The following is a 20,107-nucleotide window of genomic DNA, read 5'->3' as shown; positions in this document are numbered from 1 at the left end:
CACTGCTTCCCTTTCATGCCCCTCAACTCTTATAACTGCCATATGGTTTCTGTACAAATTGAAAATGGCCTTTCGCTCCCTGTATTTTACCCCCGCCACCTCTAGAATTGGAAAGAGAGTATTCCAGTTAACATTGTCAAAAGCTTTCTCTAAGTCTACAAATGCTAGAAACGTAGGTTTGCCTTTTCTTAATCTTTCTTCTAAGATAAGTCATAAGGTTAGTATTGCCTCACGTGTTCCAAAATTTCTACGGAATCCAAACTGGTCTTCCCCGAGGTCCGCTTCTACCAGTTTTTCCATTCGTCTGTAAAGAATTCGCGTTAGTATTGTGCAGCTGTGACTTATTTAACTGATAGTTCGGTAATTTTCACCTCTGTCAACACCTGCTTTCTTTGGGATTGGAATTATTATATTCTTCTTGAAGTCCGAGGGTATTTCGCCTGTCTCATACATCGTGCTCACCAGATGGTAGAGTTTTGTCATGACTGGCTCTCTCGAGGCCATCAGTAGTTCTAATGGAATGTTGTCTACTCCCGGGACCTTGTTTTGACTCAGGTCTTTCAGTGCTCTGTCAAACTCTTCACGCAGTATTGTATCTCCCATTTTGTCTCCATCTACATTCTCTTCCATATCCAGTTGCCCTCCGCCACACACCGTTGGGTGGCTTGCGGAGTATCAATGTAGATGTAGAATATTGTCCTCAAGTACGTCGCCCTTGTGTAGACCCTCTGTATACTTCTTCCACGTTTCTGCCTTCCCTTCTTTGCTTAGAACTGGGTTGCCATCTGAGCTCTTGATATTCATACAAGTGGTTCTCTTTTCTCCAAAGGTCTCTTTAATTTTCCTGTGAGCAGTATCTATCTTACCCCTAGTGAGACAAGCCTCTACATCCTTACATTTGTCCTCTAGCCATCCCTGCTTAGCCATTTTACACTTCCTGTCGATATCATTTTTGAGACGTTTGTATTCCTTTTTGCCTGTTTCATTTACTACATTTTTATATTTTCTCCTTTCATCAATTAAATTCAATATTTCTTCTGTTACCCAAGGATTTCTATTAGCCCTCGTTTTTTCACCTACTTGATCGTCTGCTGCCTTCACTACTTCATCCCTCAAAGCAACCCATTCTTCTTCTACTGTATTTCTTTCCCCAATTCCTGTCAATTGTTCGCTTATGCTCTCCCTGAAACTCTGTACAACCTCTGGTTTAGTCAGTTTATCCAGGTCCCATCTCCTTAAATTCCCACCTTTTTGCAGTTTCTTCAGTTTCAATCTGCAGTTCATAACCAATAGATTGTGGTCAGAATCCACATCTGCCCCAGGAAATGTCTTACAATTTAAAACCTGGTTCCTAACTCTCTGTCTTACCATTATATAATCTATCTGATACCTTTTAGTATCTCCAGGATTCTTCCAGGTATACAACCTTCTTTTATGATTCTTGAACCAAGTGTTAGCTATGATTAAGTTATGATCTGTGCAAAATTCTACAAGGCGGCTTCCTCTTTCATTTCTTCCCCCCAATCCATATTCACCTACTATGTTTCCTTCTCTCCCTTTTCCTACTAACGAATTCCAGTCACCCATGACTATTAAATGTTCGTCTCCCTTCACTACCTGAATAATTTCTTCTATCTCGTCATACATATCATCTATGTCTCCATCATCTGCAGAGCTAGTTGGCATATAAACTTGTACTACTGTAGTAGGCATGGGCTTTGTGTCTATCTTGGCCACAATAATGCGTTCACTATGTTGTTTGTAGTAGCTTACCCGCATTCCTATTTTATTTATTCATTATTAAACCTACTCCTGCATTACCCCTATTTGACTTTGTATTTATAACCCTGTATTCGCCTGACCAAAAGCTTTGTTCCTCCTGCCACCAAACTTCACTAATTCCCACTATATCTAACTTTAACCTTTCCATTTCCCTTTTTAAATTTTGCTAACCTACCTGCCCGATTAAGGGATCTGACGCTCCACGCTCCGATCCGTAGAACGCCAGTTTTCTTTCTCCTGATAACGACGTCCTCTTGAGTAGTCTCCGCCCGGAGATCCGAATGGGGGACTATTTTACCTCCGGAATATTTTACCCAAGAGGACGCCATCATCATTTAATCATACAGTAAAGCTGCATGTCCTCGGGAAAAATTACGGCTGTAGTTTCCCCTTGCTTTCAGCCGTTCGCAGTACCAGCACAGCAAGGCCGTTTTGGTTAATGTTGCAAGGCCAGATCAGTCAATCATCCAGACTGTTGCCCCTGCAACTACTGAAAAGGCTGCTGCCCCTCTTCAGGAACCACATGTTTGTCTGGCCACTCAACAGATACCCCTCCGTTGTGGTTGCACCTACGGTACGGCCATCTGCATCGCTGAGGCACGCTAGCCTCCCCACCAACGGCAAGGTCCATGGTTCATGGACAGCTTAATCTTTGCAATCACTGAGGATGCTCATAATCACCAATGATAAATTTAATCAGTATTAGAATATGACAGGAGCGAAAAAGATGTAAGGAAATGAAATGAAAATAAGACGAGTCGGTCCCGAGCAGACTGAAACGTTTCCATTTACCCGCCTGATTTAGGCTTTACCTCGTTCATCAAAATTACTTGTGGTGAACCCAGAGATAGTTGGGTAACAGTCTCACTATCGCTTCCTTCCCCTCTTCTTGTCCATTTAAACTAGAGCTCCGAAAACACCCAGAACATCAACGAAACACTAAATCTAAATTTCTTCTTCTTCTACTTCTCCTGACAAGTCTCTCCGCAGCTATTTTTCCTTGTACAGGTTTTCAGCGAATTCCTCCTCATAACTGCATTGCACCCGGTGTTGTTAGGCACACTACAAGCCAGTCCTTCATCTGAATACACATACTCCGCAAACCACCGTAAAGTACATGGCAAAGCGTAGTTAGCATGGTACCACAAGTTGGGGTTTCTTCGGTTCCAAACCTGCCATAAGAATGACTGCTTACGTGCTTCTGTGCCCGTTGTAATTAATCTAATCTTACCTTCATGGTCCCTACAGGAGGGACGACTGAGCCTGTGTTATGTTCCACTTCACATCCCTCCAAATTTTAACACCCTCGTGTTTGCGAGAGTACAGTCATTCCAGTTGTGATTCATTGTTGTTGTAGTCATAGGGTATTACTTTTAAGCTTTTTGTGGAGCGAGCTATTTTATTTTTTTAATTTTTTTTCCTTTTTTTTCATTTACAACAAGATGACAATGTTCACTCCACTCTACAGTTTTATCTGGATCTGACTGACAACCTTTCCAACTTTTTTCGTGCAGTACTTCGATACAGGTAACTGCATCACCTGAAAACAGTCAGAGGTTGCTATTAATATTATATTCCAGGTCATTAGCACACAACATGAACAAAAACAGTCGCAACACTCTTCCTTGTTGTACACCTCAAGTAACTTGTACATCTCTCGATGACTCTGCGTAAAAAATAACACATTGTGTCCTTCCTGCCAAGAAATCCTCACATCTGCCACAAATTTGGTTCTGTATCACATGTAATCGTACTTTTGTTAACAAACGGTGATGTGGGCAGAGTCAAATGCTTCTCAGGAATCGAGAAATACTCTGGCTACCAAGTTGCCTTGACCAATGATCTTCAGGATGCCCTGCGAGGAAATCACAAGTTGGTTTTTGTTTAATCGATATCTCCGGACCACATGGTTCGAGATATTTAATTGTGTTTGAGCTCAGGACATGTTCTACAATTCTATAACTGGTGGATGTCTATGGGACAGGATGGAAAATATCGATACAACAAAGCAGTAATATCATGTGACTGGTTCGTGGCATTAGGCATCGGATTACGTATAAGAATGCGTGGTGTCTGTTCTTTCGGACACGTCGCGGGTAGTGGGCGCTCGATGGAAATGTTGATCGGCAGAGAGGCGTCTCGAGATAGTACGCGCTGTTGCCCTAACGCTGTGTCCCGGACGGAGCAGTGGTCAACGCACCTGCCTATTAAGTAGGAGATTTAGGATTCGAACTTGCCGGTATGGTAGCTCAGCGTGTTCGGTCACAGGGTCAGCTGCCCTCAGTAACAAAAAAATTGAGTTAATGGATCAACTATTAACACAAGCATCATGGGACGTCCGCCCCGAACAAATTCAAAGACCAACAACGAACAGAATGAGATCAACAAAAAAAAAAAAAAAAAAGAGCCGGTCAGTCGTCACCGCTGATTCCGCGTAATGTTCCGATGCAGCTGACAGCAGTGATCCGCTCCCTTTCCTTTCTTTTCTTCCCCTCTTCACCTTCAATTTAGATATCAGGGATCGGCGTACAGTGTAGATTACAACACTGAATGCGCTGCTGCTCTCAGCGTGAATATGGAGATGGAAACTATCGGCTGTCTGATAATCCGGTAATATATACACTTCTAGAATGTTCAAGGTTACGACATATCAAGACACAGACTTACTCGTAGCGCCGGAAGTATATGTAGCCGCAAGTGTAATAAGAGAAATGGGGTTTCGTTTAAAATCACCACAAACTGTGCACATGTAATTACACATGTGACAGTGGCGTTATTTGTGCACATAGGTTCAAAATGGCTCTGAGCACCATGGTGTGACCTCCCCACAAAATATAATAAAATAATATTCTAATTTAGTGTAACCTCGCTACAAAATAAAATAATAATAATAATAATAATCGCCGGCCGAAGTGGTCGTGCGGTTAAAGGCGCTGCAGTCTGGAACCACGAGGCCGCTACGGTCGTAGGTTCGAATCCTGCCTCGGGAATGGATGTTTATGATGTCCGTAGGTTAGTTAGGTTTAACTAGTTCTAAGTTCTAGGGGACTAATGACCTCAGCAGTTGAGTCCCATAGTGCTCAGAGCCATTTGAACCATTTTTTGTAACCTCTCACTTTAACTGCGCCTCACTTATAACCTTTCATAACCTACTGTGAATTTAAACTGGTAAATTTTGGACGTTAGCAGTGCTGTGTCATGGCCCTGAAAGATCATACTGAATAAATTGAAAATTCTTACCTCAGTCTAGTCGCCGGATAACGCATATATATATCTGCTCCTATAAGAAAATTTTCTGGCGCAGCTCTGTGCAATGCTGGCCGATAGATTTGTCTTATATAAAAGGAAACAACTGATTTTTCTTTACAATAATCGGGATGACCATGGATTGGAGAAATTAGTAAATTCTTTAAATTGAAATGAATGATTGTCAAAAGTTACTTTTTATGAGAAAGAGTATTATTATGAGATTTTTTTTAAACATTTACTTGGGACTTGATACAACAATACTACATATGCGCGAGGCTGCTTTTACTTTATACTATAACACTTAGGCTCCGCCATCGCTGCACCACGACCGGCCCAGCCAACTCGATACCCACGACTGCTCGCTAGCAACTACTTACTGCTACAGCTACACAGTTCCTACTGCAGTCAACACTGCTCTCTGGTCTGAGATTCTCTTATAGCTTACATATCGCAGGCAGCACGTGAGCAATACATCGAAATTACATCTGCTCGGACCTCTTACAATGGGACTTAACTTCTGGGGTCATCAGTCCCCTAGAACTTAGAACTGCTTAAACCTAGCTAACCAGGATTCGAACCTGCGACCGTAGCGGTCGCGTGGTTCCAGACTGTAGCGTCTAGAACCGCTCGGCCACCCCAGCCGACGTGCACATGGGATTCAAAGTTTCCACGAACAAGGAAATTTTATAGTAAACTACGGTCGTTGTCAAATATTTGTTGATGGTTCCATAACTGACGAAAAATTACTTTGAAGATTTAACGTTCTCTAAAAATATTATCTTTTGGGATACTTAAGTGAGTGTCTGTGCAAGTGAAACGTCCCCTTTGAAATATTATACATGACTGTGCTTAAACTGACACACAATATTTTTAGCGCAACGCAATCTGACTTTCAAAAATCCCTACAAAAGAATGGCCCTGACTAACATTAACCTATACCTTTCACAAATCACTTACCTCACAAAAATCTTCGTTACTCAAGCTACAGCAATACAGCGAGCGCCACTACTGCCAGCTAAATAAAAGATTCAAACTACCGAAGGCACTAACTACTGATATGCATAGTTAGCAAATGAAATATGATAGAGAACAAACAATGTATTTACCTTACCAGTGTTCAAAAGTCTTAATATATATAGCAGTTCATGACAACCAGTCTTACAAATTTCAAAACTCCGCCATCTCTCTCCCCACATCCACCACTGCTGGCGGCTCACCCCCAACTGCGCAACGCTACGCGCTGTTCACATCCAGCTGCCCAACACTACAATGGCAGATATTCCAACAACAATGCAAACCAGCCACAGACTGCACACAGCACATACAGAGCGCTACGTGGCGTTACCAATATAAAAACTTAAACAGCCTACTTACACAAGTAACAAATGAATTAACTTTCTTTAAATAATTTATTGAATGAATTCGTGACTGTGCAATGGATACATAACTCGAGTTATAGTGTAGCGTGTTGTAACTGCAAGTGATGTGCTTATTCTTTGTTATTGTTTGCAAAACTTTACAAGAACTGATTGGAGAATCCAACTCCCAATACAAATAAAGAAATACAGTCACTGCAAAATACATTCAGCCCATTAGGCGCTGAATCCTCTGGCCCCGTTAAAAATGATAACTCTGGTCCCTTTGCACATAACAAATAAATTAAATTGTCTTACCTCCAAAGCAGTAACGATGGAACGTGGTATAGTCTGATACCTCATGAGAAAAATTTTAAAAAAGTTAGCTACAGGCTCAGCGGTGTTCAATGCTGGCCGTAATGCTTTGAAATGCACATGAAATTCTTTTGGCTGTTAAATGAAAACATTTAAGAAAAATCCAACGTCTTTGAAAAACATATGGCCTGGATAGGGAGGTGGTACTGGTGGTGGTGAATTACTAACACTGACTTTTTTAAATTAAAGGGAAGGTCAGCGTTGGCCGTAATATTGATGTTTTATTGATAGCAGAATCGATTTTCGATCACATAGTGATCATCTTCAGTGGTGTGGTGTACAAATTAAACAGCCAACGCTGACGTTCCTTTTAATTTAACATATATGGTCGTTGTGCACACAGCACTCCATGGAGTCGCCAATCATCTGACATTCCAAGTTAATTTTAGCTTTTCAAAAACATTTGACAATCGAAATTACGTTACTCAGAAAATTAGATCATATTTACCAATTGATCACAAATAATGATATTTAGACAGCAAGTATTATCTAACCTCACCATAAAGGCAATCATCAGATTACATATAGCTCTGTGACTACGTAGGCTTTCCCGGCGTAATAAGTCTTGAAAGTCTTTTCGGGTTTGCTGCCGGATCCTAAAAAGTTGATTTTAGGATCCGGCAGCAAACCCGAAAAGACTTTCAAGACATATAGCTCTGTTAACAAATCTTAGAACCATAACAAAAGGAAAATATCTAACTAGTCTTTTCAATAAATCAGTTTATGTACAGTCTGGGGTTGCTCAACAATTATAAATTATCAGCCAACTCGTCTACACTAAAGCGCTGGCAAGACAAGAGCCATAAATATTAGACATTTTTACTTTGCTTGCGAGAAGACTTCGCCGGCCGGAGTGGCCGAGCGGATTTAGGCGCTACAGTCTGGAACCGCGAGACCGCTACGGTCGCAGGTTCGAATCCTGCCTCGGGCATGGATGTGTGTGATATCCTTAGGTTAGTTAGGTTTAAGTAGTTCTAAGTGCTAGTGGACTGATGACCTCAAAACTTAAGTTCCATAGTACTCAGAGCCATTTGAACCATTTTTTTTAGAAGACTTCTGCTTACATTTTCTCTTAATTCCTACATTAATCTAACATTTGATGGCCTCACAGAACACACCACAAAAGTTGCCTATTCCATCCTCTTTCGCCCACAGACAGCTGCCTACAACTGTGCGCCAAGTGCTCTCTTACTCCAACACTACAATCTCAGACCAGAAACAGTATCTTTGGTTCTGCGGTGGCGCGCAGTCAGCGATCCACTTTATAATTCTAATCAGAGACATACATCGTTTATAATATAACAGTTCCATTTTAGTTTACATTAATATTATTGTCATATTTGGGTGCCACATACAAGTGTGCCACGGTAGACTCCTTTCAAAGAGACACAATATAAGCATTTACGCTATACCGATCCCAGGTGCTAAAACAGAACTGTAGGTGTTCGTGACTGAAGTTAATAAAACCTAAGGAAGTAATGACACTAAGAGAATGCTAGAAACGAAAAAAGCGTTTCTGTATAGCTTCTCATAATTACTTGTTACGTTGCAAGAGTATTAGCGAGCATATCTACATTTATATCTACATCCATGCTCTGCAAGTCACTGTGAAATGGATTTTACTGTGAACTCTGTGTTGTAGCAATTTGTGCACACGTTTTATCTCCCCATTCACGTACTCCTTGAGTAAGAAATGGATTCGTGTTTCTTTTTACGCTGTAATTAATCTCCCGTCCAGATTCTTTATCCCACCATTGCCTAAGTGGCTGTAACCCAGCGCAGGTGATTCAAAGCTTGTTTCTCACTACACTCGTATTTCGTGATTCTTTGAAGTACCTCCACTTCAGTAGATTGTCACCTGACGTACCTATGCTTGCTTTTGGTTTATACTGAGACCTGCAAGTGAATCGACCCGACTTACTTATCAGAAATAAAAGCTTCGAAGGGTTCAGTCAACCAGGAATGTGTAGCTTTCGCTGCCCAACGTGACCAATTCTTTCTATAGTGGAATATTTCAGGCTGACGATGAATTAACGAAACTACAAAGGACCCGCTTAGTAAGCGGTTTAAAGAAAAATATATTTTGTTGCACGTAACTCAAGAACCCCGGCAAGGTAACAAGCCGAATAGCGATTTACACGAAATGTAACTTAAATACCAGCTTTATACGAGTTTTAAGGGTTTATAACTTACTTTCTAGTAGGTATAGATACCTGAATGTACAAGGAAGTTGCGCATAATTTTAGAATAAATACATGATATACCATTCTGGTGCAGAATAAAGAATATAGTGGTGGTACTGCGAGAAGAAGATAAGAGTTGTAGATATGTCAGTAATCCCTTCCCTCTTCGCCATTAAATTTCAGCTTCGGAATAGACATCGGTTCGAATGCCAACGGTCCACTTTCCTCAAGTTTTTGGTCCTTTTTGGACCTATGAATATAGCCGTAATTCTGAATGCACTAGGTTTAGAGCCATTCATTCACTCCGTTACTCTGTGCTACCTAATCGCCTTGGCAGGTCACTAATTTAACTGTTGTCACCGAACAGGTCACATCCTTCGCTTTCACCATTATCTATACTATTCGCACGTGTGAATAGTAAACTGGTGGAGCAAAACCAGAAGTTTCTCTGTTTCTTGGCGAGATGTTTCGCTAAGGTATTACGTTGTATCGTGCACGTACGAATGTCTACTACATTTTGCCTCTTTCGACATTTCCACGTTTCTTTTTTGTCTTTTTATCATGAGTGTAAGTCTCTGCTTCAGCATTTTTCGGATTTTGTTATTAAACTTTAGTGGGTCTTTTCCGTCCTTAATCGCCTTACTCGACACATCTCTCTCGAGCGCGATTTACAATCAGTTTAAAATTTCCCCATAATTCATTTACGTCCATCATATTGTTACTAAATGATGTCCATTCATTGTTTAAGTAGAATGATAACACCTGCTTACCTTCTCTTTTCAGAATATATATTCTCCTAATACTCTTTGATGATTTTGTTACCTTTAGAAACTGTTGCTGCTATGACGACATCATGATCACTAACCCCTGTATCTTCACTGACGCTTTCGATAAGGTCTGGCGTCTTTGTGGCTTCAAGGTCTATATTTCCATTACGTGTAGGATGTCGACCTCGTAGCGCAAGACAGTTTTCAGAATACGTGGTCAGACCTACTTCTCAAGACTCTCTCTCAGTCCGTAGCGCCTGCAATGAATTCAGAGATGCCGGCCGGTGTGGCCGAGCCGTTCTAGGCGCTTCACTCTGGAACCGCGCGATCGCTACGGTCGCAGGTTCGAATCCTGCCTCGGGCATGGATGTGTGTGATGTCCTTAGGTTAGTTAGGTTTAAGTAGTTCTAAGTTCTAGGGGATTGATGACCTCAGAAGTTAAGTCCCATAGTGCTCAGAGCCATTTGAAGCATTTGAACCCATAGATGTCGCAGTCTACTCACGGAAGGTTAAACTCGCCCCTAACTAATACAGCATGATCGGGATATTTCCGCTCTACCGGCCGTAGACTTTCTTTGAATCATTCTACAACTGTTACGGCAGAACGGGGTGGCCGGCCAAAATATCCGGTGATTAACTTGCGTTCACCAAGGCCAGTTACTCACGTCCATATAACTTCACTGTTAGACTCAATTACGACTTCGATTGATGCAATATTTTTGTCGATAGCTATAATCACTTCCCCTCCTGTGGTGGCTGATCTGTCTTTTCGATATACGTTCCATGCTTCGTTAAGCATTTCGGAGCATTTTACTTCGGGTTTCATCTAGCTCTCGCCTCTGAGAATAATTTGTGCTCAGCTTTCCCAGAGGACAGAAAATGCAAGAACTTTGTTACAAATGCTACTTCGGCAATTTACTGTTGAAATTTTGACAGTCCAAGTGCCTTTACTCTGTAAGAGATCTGATACCGCTCTCTGCGTATCGACTGCTCTACCGGTGGTCCTCAAACTATCACCAAACTTAAAAAAAAAAAAAAAATAGAAAAGTGTGTTAGTCGCAATTACACCACGATGAGATTACTCAAACATCGATCTACGGCTCACGACCCCCGTTGACATCTTAAACCCGTCAGTGCTCTCTATTACTCTGAAAGCCCAACAGAAAGTCTCTACTGAATACGTTACTGGAACAGCAATCGTGGAAGTGCGGTTAGTAATTCTAGTTTCTTTGGAGTTTGTATATAGGTTGCAGAACAACGGAGTGACTGTGTCAGGTTGAGGACATGGAGGAAACTGTGAGTGCTGCCTGCTTCATACACTCATGGAAATAGAAATGTAGATGAAATGAGCGTACGGCATCGTTGGCAGGGAGGCCCCATCCGAGGAAGATGGGCCGCCAAGTGCCAGTCTTATTTCATTCGATGCCGCATTGGGCGACTTGCGCGCCAGTGATGATGAGGGCAACACAACAGCCAGTTCCCGAGAGGAGAAAATCTGCAACCCGGCCGGGAATCGAACCCGGGTCCGCTTGCATGGGAGGAGAGCACGTTAACACCCAGCTAAACAGGCGGACATTATAGACTCAATAACAGCGTCATCCGTGAAACGCAACGTCTGCTTTCGAGGCCCGCTCAGGCACAACGCTCTAATGAGCGAGATTCATAGTCGCGTATACTAAGTTGTAGAACGAAAGAGTCACTCTGACAATACTGGCAGTAAGGGCATAAAATTATATAAGGTACAGTTCATCTTTTGAAGTTTCAGGAATAAAGATCAGGTAGAAAAGCTTTTGTCTACCTATCAGCAAGCATTTAGTGTGGTGTCACCGCCAGACACCACACTTGCTAGGTGGTAGCCTTTAAATCGGCCACGGTCCGTTAGTATACGTCGGACCCGCGTGTCGCCACTGTCAGTGATTGCAGACCGAGCGCCGCCACACGGCAGGTCTGGAGAGACTTCCTAGCACTCGCCCCAGTTGTACAGACGACTTTGCTAGCGATGGTTCACTGACAAAATACGCTCTCATAGTTAGCATAGCCTTCAGCTACGTCATTTGTTACGACCTAGCAAGGCGCCATTACCAGTTACTAGTGATGCTGTAAAACATGTACCGTCAAGAGCGATGTTCACCAATTATGGATTAAAGTTAAGTATTCCAGCAGCTACGTAAGTTTTTTGTTGGTCTCATTTCCTTTACCTGTTCCAGACCTCACGCCAGCCTGCGTGAGCTAAAACGCGTGCCTTTCGGCTTCCTCTCATAGTGGGTTGGCTGTCTTGCCAATCCACAACATTTAGAAAGTATCGCTCACGTGAAACTCAGTTAGCCCTTTTCTCGTATCACATTCAGTGAACTAAGAACGAAGAGCAACAGGCAGATCCCATATTTCTAGATTCCCAGAGAGCGTTTGACATGCTGCCCCACTGCAGACTGTTAACGAAGTCGGACAGTATCGACGCAGGCACGTGAGTGGCGCGAAATTTCTTCAGCAATAGGATTCAATATGTTGTCCTCGACGGCGAGTGTACATCAGAGACAACGGTACATTCAGAGGCGCCCCAGAGAAATGTGGTAAAACCGCTGTTATTTTCTTTATAAGCAAATGACCCCACGGATAGGGTGAGCAGCAAGCTGCCTGAGCTGTGCGCAGCTCGTGTTCATTACGTTTATTGTTTGTCCTCTTTTCTTACCGTACTGCCGCCTCGTTTTCTTATTCCATTTACTGGCATCACTAACTTCCTACCTGACCTGCACGTGAGTGGCAGTAGCAGCGCTTATCGATAAGTGCTCTGTCGTACTATCTCTGGAGTGACTAACGGTATTTCCGCAGTAGTACACTCCTGGAAATTGAAATAAGAACACCGTGAATTCATTGTCCCAGGAAGGGGAAACTTTATTGACACATTCCTGGGGTCAGATACATCACATGATCACACTGACAGAACCACAGGCACATAGACACAGGCAACAGAGCATGCACAATGTCGGCACTAGTACAGTGTATATCCACCTTTCGCAGCAATGCAGGCTGCTATTCTCCCATGGAGACGATCGTAGAGATGCTGGATGTAGTCCTGTGGAACGGCTTGCCATGCCATTTCCACCTGGCGCCTCAGTTGGACCAGCGTTCGTGCTGGACGTGCAGACCGCGTGAGACGACGCTTCATCCAGTCCCAAACATGCTCAATTGGGGACAGATCCGGAGATCTTGCTGGCCAGGGTAGTTGACTTACACCTTCTACAGCACGTTGGGTGGCACGGGATACATGCGGACGTGCATTGTCCTGTTGGAACAGCAAGTTCCCTTGCCGGTCTAGGAATGGTAGAACGATGGGTTCGATGACGGTTTGGATGTACCGTGCACTATTCAGTGTCCCCTCGACGATCACCAGTGGTGTACGGCCAGTGTAGGAGATCGCTCCCCACACCATGATGCCGGGTGTTGGCCCTGTGTGCCTCGGTCGTATGCAGTCCTGATTGTGGCGCTCACCTGCACGGCGCCAAACACGCATACGACCATCATTGGCACCAAGGCAGAAGCGACTCGCATCGCTGAAGACGACACGTCTCCATTCGTCCCTCCATTCACGCCTGTCGCGACACCACTGGAGGCGGGCTGCACGATGTTGGGGCGTGAGCGGAAGACGGCCTAACGGTGTGCGGGACCGTAGCCCAGCTTCATGGAGACGGTTGCGAATGGTCCTCGCCGATACCCCAGGAGCAACAGTGTCCCTAATTTGCTGGGAAGTGGCGGTGCGGTCCCCTACGGCACTGCGTAGGATCCTACGGTCTTGGCGTGCATCCGTGCGTCGCTGCGGTCCGGTCCCAGGTCGACGGGCACGTGCACCTTCCGCCGACCACTGGCGACAACATCGATGTACTATGGAGACCTCACGCCCCAAGTGTTGAGCAATTCGGCGGTACGTCCACCCGGCCTCCCGCATGCCCACTATACGCCCTCGCTCAAAGTCCGTCAACTGCACATACGGTTCACGTCCACGCTGTCGCGGCATGCTACCAGTGTTAAAGACTGCGATGGAGCTCCGTATGCCACGGCAAACTGGCTGACACTGACGGCGGCGGTGCACAAATGCTGCGCAGCTAGCGCCATTCGACGGCCAACACCGCGGTTCCTGGTGTGTCCGCTGTGCCGTGCGTGTGATCATTGCTTGTACAGCCCTCTCGCAGTGTCCGGAGCAAGTATGGTGGATCTGACACACCGGTGTCAATGTGTTCTTTTTTCCATTTCCAGGAGTGTATTTCAGCAGTCGGGGACGGAGCAGCGGTCAGGGACGAAGGAGCGTCGGGCACGGAGAGCCAGTGAGGTACGGACAGCCAGTTCTTGCCGACCGCTGGCGACACACGTGGACTGTCCGACTGGAGAAGACTGGAGCAGGAACGACGGTTGCCTGGTCGTTCGGTCGGTCGTCTCATCGGCCGACGTGTATTTGATCTCTTGGGCATTTCCGGGTGTGGGCAGTTGGTCGGCTGCGGCGGAGCTGCGAGGAAGTGTCTGCGGCGTGTGATCAGGCCGGGTCTGCTGGCGGCGTGCACGCGTGGTCGGAGATGTGTGGCACCAACTGCGAGAGCTGCTAAGTTCGTCGCCCACTGCATCTGCATACTGGGGTTGAGTAATCGGTGAACCTGTCATGAAAGCTCAACTGTTGTGACATCTCTCCGTTGATTGCTGGTTGTTGCATCCTGGGCTGTCCCCGCAAGCAGCAACGTGATGGTGTGTTGGAGTTGGCAAAATTTTGCAACCGTCTTGAGAATGTTGACTGGAATACTCTCTTTCAAATTCTAAAGGTGGCAGGGGTAAAATACAGGGAGCGAAAGGCTATTTACAATTTGTACAGAAACCAGAGGGCAGTAATAAGAGTCGAGGGGCATGAAAGGGAAGCAGTGGTTGGGAAGGGAGTGAGACAGGGTTGTAGCCTCTCCTCGATGTTATTCAATCTGTATATTGAGCAAGCAGTAAAGGAAACAAAAGAACAATTCGGAGTAGGTATTAAAATCCATGGAGAAGAAATAAAAACTTTGAGGTTCGCCGATGACATTGTAATTCTATCAGAGACAGCAAAGGACTTGGAAGAGCAGTTGAATGGAATGGACAGTGTCTTGAAAGGAGGGTATAAGATGAACATTAACAAAAGCAAAACGAGGATAGTGGAATATAGTCGAATTAAGTCGGGTGATGCTGAGGGAGTTAGATTAGGAAATGAGACACTTAAAGTAGTAAAGGAGTTTTGCTATTTGGGGAGCAAAATAACTGATGATGGTCGAAGTAGAGAAGATATAAAATGTAGACTGGCAATGGCAAGGAAAGCGTTACTGAAGAAGAGAAATTTGTTAACATCGAGTATAGATTTAAGTGGCAGGAAGTCGTTTTTGAAAGTATTTGTTTGGAGTGTGGCCATGTATGGAAGTGAAACATGGACAATAAATAGTTTGGACAAGAAGAGAATAGAAGCTTTCGAAATGTGGTGCTACAGAAGAATGCTGAAGATTAGATGGGTAGATCACATAACTAATGAGGAGGTATTGAATAGAATTGGGGAGAATAGGGGTATGTGGCACAACTTGACAAAAAGAAGGGACCGGTTAGTAGGACATGTTCTGAGGCATCAAGGGATCACAAATTTAGCATTGGAGGGCAGCGTTGAGGGTAAAAATCATAGAGGGAGACCAAGAGATGAATACACTAAGCAGATTCAGAAGGATGTGGGTTGCAGTAAGTACTGGGAGATGAAGAAGCTTGCACAGGATAGGGTAGTATGGAGAGCTGCATCAAACCAGTCTCAGGACTGAAGACCACAACAACAACATTCCTGTATGGTGTTTAACCTTTGACATAATTACTTTTTTGTTAAGCTGTACTATGTCCATCCACCCACCACGTGGTTCTATGGTCAGGAACAAAGCAAAAAGATCATGTCTCGCGAAAATGAACGTTTTTAAAAATGTTGACTTCACTCGTGAAATATTGAATCGAATAAAAAACGCGCTGAAGGCGAAACAAAAGCGTGAAAAGCGTATGAATTCATTTAACATGATTATCAAGTGTCTCCACGTGCGTGAGACGTAATGGACAAAAGCTCAGATGGTGAGTCTAACACAACACAACATTCGATGATTTTCATACTCAAAGGATAAAAGCATTTGAGGTAGATAGGAGAACAAAATGCTTTCAAGTTTACTGAATTCCTGACTCACTACATGCATAGCGGCTTAGTCTACTTGGAACACACGCTTATCTATCGAGGGGAGGAACTAGCTCATCTACTGAAGTCTGGAGACCCGATTTTGAGGACGCAGAAAGTGGAGCACAAAATTCTGGGCAATTAGGCCATGCCAAACTGCCGCGTGATGTACTTAATTTCCTGGCAGGTAGCGCGAATGGAGCTGGATGGTTTGTGATACACCAAAATTTAGGCAGGGGGACCTCTGCGTCAGTAAACATGAAGGAGAAGCAAGGTTTCAAAGGCTGGTGCTGCAGCTTATGAGAATAAGTAAAGGGGCTTCTTTGGTTCATACAAGGCAATCAAACGACTAAGCCATGCTTTCAAGCGAAATGGATTAGGCAGGAAAAAGCATTATAGTGTGGTTACTTGAGAGAGTAAGAACGCAGTTTTAAGAAAATAAAACGGAAATACTTCTCTCCCATCCTCTTTCAAGTGTCAGTTGGTTTTGGAGGTAGAAAATTAAGCACCAAAAGGGTATGACATTGCCATATCAAGAAAGATAAAGATACCTCCGAAGGATTAAATATGATAAAACTATCAATCGAGCTCGAAATAATGCACGTCTTTCAGCTAGCATAGAGAAGAGGAACTTAAATACTGCCTTTCACATTTTGTTTCCAAATACAATGTTTTTCTTTTCTTTCTGAACATTCTATATACAGTATTTACATTTTCTCTCCGATCATTCTATATAAAATATTTACATTTTAAGGATTTCTTATCATTTTTTCTGTATGTTATGCGCGGGAAAAAGGAACTAGCGACTGCAAATGAAGAAAAACCATACACACACACACACACACACACACACACTCACACACACACACACACACACTCACACATAACTTCACTGAAGCGCTAAAGCTACTGATACAGGCATGCGGAATCAAATACAGAGAGACGTAAACTGGCAGAATACGGCGCTGCTGTCGGCAAAGCCTATATAAGACAACAAGTGTCTTGTGCAGTTCTTAGATCGGCTACTGAACGTGATGTTATAGTCAGCACACGCACGATGGGACACAGCGGTGGGACGAGGTACCGATGAAGTGCGGATTTTCCTGTAAGACCATTTCGCGAGTGTATCGTGAATATCAGGAAACCGGAAAAATCATCAAAACTCCGATATTACTGAGGCCGGAAAAGATCTTGATACAACTGGACCAACGACGACTGAGGACAGTTCAACGTGAAAGAAGTGCAAGCTTTCCGCAAATTGCTGCAGATTTCAGTGCTAGGCCATCACTAAGTGTCAGCGTGAGAACCATTCAACGAAACATCATCGATATGGGCTTTCGGAGCCCGCTCGTGTACCCTTGATGACTGCACGACACAAAGCTTTACGCCTCGTCTGGGCCCGTCAACGCCGACATTGGACTGGAATCATGTTGCCTGGTCGGACGAGTCTCGTTTCAAATTTTCAAACTGTATCGAGCAGATGGACGAGTACGGGTATGGAGACAACCTCATGATTCCAAGGAACCTGCATGTCAGCAGGGGACTATTCAAGCTGGTGGAGGTTGTGTAATGATGTGGGGCGTGTGCATTTGTAGTGATATGGGACCCCTGATACGACTAGATACGACTCTGACAGGTGACGCATACGTAAGCATCCTGTCTGATCACCTGCATACATTCATGTCCACTGTGCATTCCGATGGACTTGGACAATTCCAGCAGGACAATACGAGACCTCACACGTCCAGAATTGATATACAGTGCCTGAAGGAACACTCTTCTGAGTTTGAACACTTCCGCTGGCTCCCAAACTCCTCAGACATGAATATTATTGAGCATATACGGGATACCTTTCAACGTGCTGTTGAGAAGAGATCTCCACCCTCTGGTACTCTTATGGATTTATGGACAGCCCTGCCGGATTCATGGTGTCAGTGCCCTCCAGCACTACGTCAGATATTAGTCGAGTACATGCCACGTCGTGTTGTGGCACTTCTGCGTATTCAGGAGGGGGGCGGGCTTCTACACGAGCCGTCCGCTGTGGCCGAGCGGTTCTAGGAGCTTCCGTCCGGAACCGCGCTGCTGCTACGGTCGTAGGTTCGGATCCTGCCTCGGACATGTCGTAGGTTCGAATCCTGCCTCGGACATGGATGTGTGTGATGTCCTTAGGTTAGTAAGTTTTAAGTAGTTCTAAGTGTAGGGGACTGATGACCTCAGATGTTAAGTCCCATAGTGCTTAGAGCCATTTGAACATTTTGAACTTGTAAACGATGTTAGGCAGGTGTACCAGTCTTTTAGGCACGTCAGTTTATATACAATGCCTACAGGCAGAGACTGCGTGCATATTATATATGGATACAGACAGAGTGCAATCACACACGCACACACACACACACACACACACACACACACACACACACACACACACACACACACACAGACAACTACGACAAACGATTCTTCCAGTTATGTGGCAGACACTCGCACGCATGTGGTGCGAGATCAGGAGAATAAAGCAGATGCTGCAAGAGCTCAAAGCCGCATTCCCTCGTTTTATCAGCTGTTACTCAGTCACTCCATCAGACGCGATGTGAAGTCGTCCCGGATGGCTTCCGACACCGCGACGCCAGGAGTAGGAATGCCGCGCCTGTCCAAGACTTTGAAAGGATAGTACGTCTCCGCAGGTAGGCGCTATACTTGCCGACGATGGTCATACACGTTAGTGCAGAACTGCGATTCGTCGCTGAACACAATGTGACACCGTTCATCAGAAGCCCATGTTCCCCAGTCACGGTACCAATTCAAAGGACGGCGCCTATGTGTTGTGGTGTTACCGGCACCCTACCCATTGGTTGATAGGTCCCTAATCCGGCTGCTGCCGCTCTCTAACCAATGCTGCAGGATGTCACAGAATGTTGCATGGATTGCATTACCTGCTACCGGGTGGCAAGCGCTGATCAGAATGGGCTGCGATGTGCTCGGTGCACAGTACGGAAGTTCTACCTTTTGTGGTCAAAGGTGGTTGACCGGAACCTTGACGACGAGTTTGCGTGTCCTCACATTCCTATATAATCCATCAACGGGCCACTGGCACATCTGAATTCCTCCGACATCTGGATACTGTATTATTCGACCCGTCGCTCAAATAGAGACCCAGACTGAGCACTGTTTCGAACTCTGTTACGTGCTGAAAACGCCGTGTCACATTTGTCCGCGGTATCTCCTTGTCCTTCACAGTGGCCGCTCAACAACAAAAAATGTTCAAATGTATGTGAAATCTTATGGGACTTAACTGCTAAGGTCATCAGTCCATAAGCTGGCGCACTACTTAACCTAAATTATCCTAAGGACAAACACACACACTCATGCCCGAGGGAGGTCTCGAACCTCCGGCGGGACCAGCCGCACAGTCCATGACTGCAGCGCCCTGGACCGCTCGGCTAATCCCGCGCGGCGCCACTCAACATCTGACGCTGTTCACACCTCTCACATATCCTACCAGGCCTGCTAACAACACTAAACACGAACATCATTAATGCACTATTGTACCTGTTACAGAGAACTGCAATTCTAATCATTTGCATATTAAGCAATGATGTACAGGCGTACAAGGTTGCATGGGCATCCAACAGTGGCTTAGCTTAGGTTTGTCGAAGAAAGGCAAACGTTCATTAAGGCATTTGTAAGTTTAGAAAAGGTAAGACGACGAAATATTCACTTCGTTTGTTGGTGTGCTGTTCACACAAAAGAAATGCAGGTAATTGCTGACTTTGTTCGTATGAAACGGCTGTGTTCTTGTAGTATGTTCAGTTACTTCCATAGCTATGACTCCTTGAATCTTGCTAATCAACAGCATAAGAAACAGCCATATCATATGAACAAAGCGAGTGATTAATTTAAAAAAATGTGAATGGAATATTAACAACCGGCCTCCGTGGCTGAGCGGTTCTAGGCGCTTCAGTCCGGAACAGTGCTGTTGCTACGGTCGCAGGTTCGAATCCTGCCTCGGGCATGGATGTGTGTGAACCTTAGGTTTAAGTGGTTTTAAGTCTAGGGGACTGATGACCTCAGATGTTAACTTCCATAGCGCATAGAGCCATTTGAACCATTTGAAGAACACTAACAAACGAAGAGAATGTAACCCCTTATATTGTTATCCTGCTCTTCTCGTAAGTACGAGCACAACACGTGTCGTTA

The sequence above is a fragment of the Schistocerca americana genome, chromosome 4 (genome assembly GCF_021461395.2).
Source record: "Schistocerca americana isolate TAMUIC-IGC-003095 chromosome 4, iqSchAmer2.1, whole genome shotgun sequence".
NCBI lineage: Eukaryota > Metazoa > Arthropoda > Insecta > Orthoptera > Acrididae > Schistocerca > Schistocerca americana.
This window is presented reverse-complemented; position numbering follows the sequence as displayed.